Consider the following 2,500-nt stretch of genomic DNA (forward strand, 5'->3'; position numbering starts at 1 on the left):
TTATTCCGCCGTTAATATCGTCTTTAGGACCCAGCAGAGACATCAAACCGGAGTCGCGTCCAGTCTTGTTGAAGGTATGTTATGTTGTCTAAAAACACTGTCCTTTCGCTAGGAAACTATATTGTAACAATTAAATACTAATATAGACACATATATGTGCTACATTTTGTTCAGGAAGTTGCTAGTTTTCCCAAGAACTACGGAATCTGAGCATTATATTATTATTGGTTATTAATCGCCGCTAGAGGGCGCTGAATGGATCGCAACGTGAGAAAGTTAACCTGGACGAGCAGAGCAGAAGCTTGCTACATCATCTTTTACCAGAAGAGGATTCATGATCCATTTCAAGGTACTTGATTATTAACTATTGAAAGGTAAATGGTATTATTACTGTTTGTGTGTACTATATTGAAGGCCCTGAAAATTGCATTTTCCCTACATCTTATACTAACTTACAGGGATGAAACCACAACCCTGATAATGTTAGATGCTAATATTAATGTTTAATCGGTTATATATGTCATACAACAATTAAATATAAGCTTAAAAAATTACATATATAAGAATTGTAACATCTGCTAGCTTTGTATAATAATAGTAGTAATATATGCTAATAAACAATAATACAAAGCCCTTAAACATACATGTCCTTGTCCAGTTTTCAATTCAGGTGAGATTTTAGTGATGCTGTGACCACTCAACTGATAAATGTTGTCTGTCAGCTCATGTTAATATGTGGTTAATTTTATTTTTTGCTTGTTTGTTCATTGTAGGTTGCTCTGGACAGAGCGAGCTTTAATCCTCCTTGATAATCTTGTTGAGAAAGGTGAGAAAACAACAGCTCTGTATTTTGTAATATTTACATGATGTAAAAATGCACAGATACACACACTTAAGCAGTATCATATGTTGTAAAGGTGTCTTTACATCACCATATGTCTTAAAATCAAATGATACATTTGTAATTCTTCTGTAAATGCATTTATACTTCTCTGAACAGCACTGGTAGTGTGTAAAGACACAAATGTCTCTTTCAAAAGTGTTTCTGTGCCTTATTTCAGTGTGAATTTGGTATTAGACTGTATCAGGCATGAGGCCACAGGTAATTACATGACTGATTTAGAGTCTAAGCACAGTTCAGAAATTTCAGAACTCCACTCCTGGAACATTTGACCAACTTGAGATATTTCAGACATTAACCTATTTATATTAATTATTGCGTTATGACTGTTATTTCAGTAGAAATCTGTGATCAAGAGTTTGACTCTTGTTTCTGAAGTTTCTGAGCACGAGAATTAAGCACACTGATGAACATCAGTGCACAATTGACCATGTAAAATGGACCTTATTTGCCCACCAAATTTGCAAATGTGATGCACCTTAACAACTCACATAAAAGACTAATTCTGCAGCTAAAAGTGCACATTTTTATAGTGTTTTTTCTCTTTATCTGTTTAAGGTACCCCTGGAGATGACCACTTACAGCCTTCCAGTTATCTTTTCTCCATTGCTAAACTGGGTAAATACATGATTTTTGTTGTTATTTGGTCCGGCGTACATGTGCAAGTTTAAAATTTCTGCTTTAAGGTTGGAGCGAACATCATTTGGTATATGGAGGAGTAGGTAACTAAACCATTCTTGGTGTGAAATTCCATAGCATTTTTTCCTCTGTTAAAGTCAGTGGGGACGATCAAGTTTTTGATTTGCTTTGTCCTTTAAGTTATCATCTGTGTTCAGCAGAAAAAATAAAATAAAAAAATCAACAACTTGAGGGTGAGTAAATGATGAATACACCCAAAAATCTGTGAAACCCCCCATATTCAGCAGCAGAGGCGAATCCATCATGTCCTGGAGCTGGGTCAGTTGGCATTGCTGTGTGAAGTTTGCATGTCCCTCACAGTCCAAACGCATGCAGGATAGGTAAATTTAATAAACTAAATTGGCCGTAGTATATGGGTGTTTCCCTGATTTTTGGGTGTATTCATCATTTACTCACCCTCAAGTTGTTGATTGATTTTTGTTTATTTTTTATTTATTTCTGCTGACCACAAATGATAACTTTAAAGGACAAAGCAAATGAAAAACTTAATAGTCCACTCCCGACTGACTTCAACAGAAGACAAAAACGCTATGGAATTTCACTGTGGCCCAAGAATGGTTTAGTTACCTATATTGTTTAAAATATCATGTTTTGTGTTCATCTGAGGAGAGATTTAGAACAAGGGCAGGGTGAATTACTGATGACAGAATTTCCATGTTTGTGTAAAATATCCCTTCAATAAATCCAGTGTACTGTTTGCATGGCATGGATTTAAGTGCTGTTTTTGTTTATTTATTTTTAGATTGCTCAGGACAGGTATTTTATACCCACACACCAAAGAAACTTTTTGAGGTTTGGGGAGATGCATCACTGCGGACCCTCTCGTATTGCAAAAAAAAAAGAGAGCCTTGGATCTACCAGTTCAAGCAGACATTTCATCTGGCGAGACAATCCTGCATA

General features: G+C 35.7%; 1 long non-coding RNA gene across 1 annotated transcript; it reads left to right on the top strand.

Annotated features, from left to right (window-relative positions):
* The first annotated feature begins 325 nt into the window (after positions 1–325).
* Positions 326–2,476, top strand: LOC130220218 (uncharacterized). Its single transcript, XR_008836151.1, has 4 exons — positions 326–349; positions 774–826; positions 1,460–1,519; positions 2,343–2,476. It is a non-coding gene; the product is annotated as an uncharacterized LOC130220218 (long non-coding RNA).
* Positions 2,477–2,500: the final 24 nt, after the last annotated feature.

This window comes from Danio aesculapii, unplaced genomic scaffold (genome assembly GCF_903798145.1).
Source record: "Danio aesculapii unplaced genomic scaffold, fDanAes4.1, whole genome shotgun sequence".
In the NCBI taxonomy this organism is placed as follows: domain Eukaryota; kingdom Metazoa; phylum Chordata; class Actinopteri; order Cypriniformes; family Danionidae; genus Danio; species Danio aesculapii.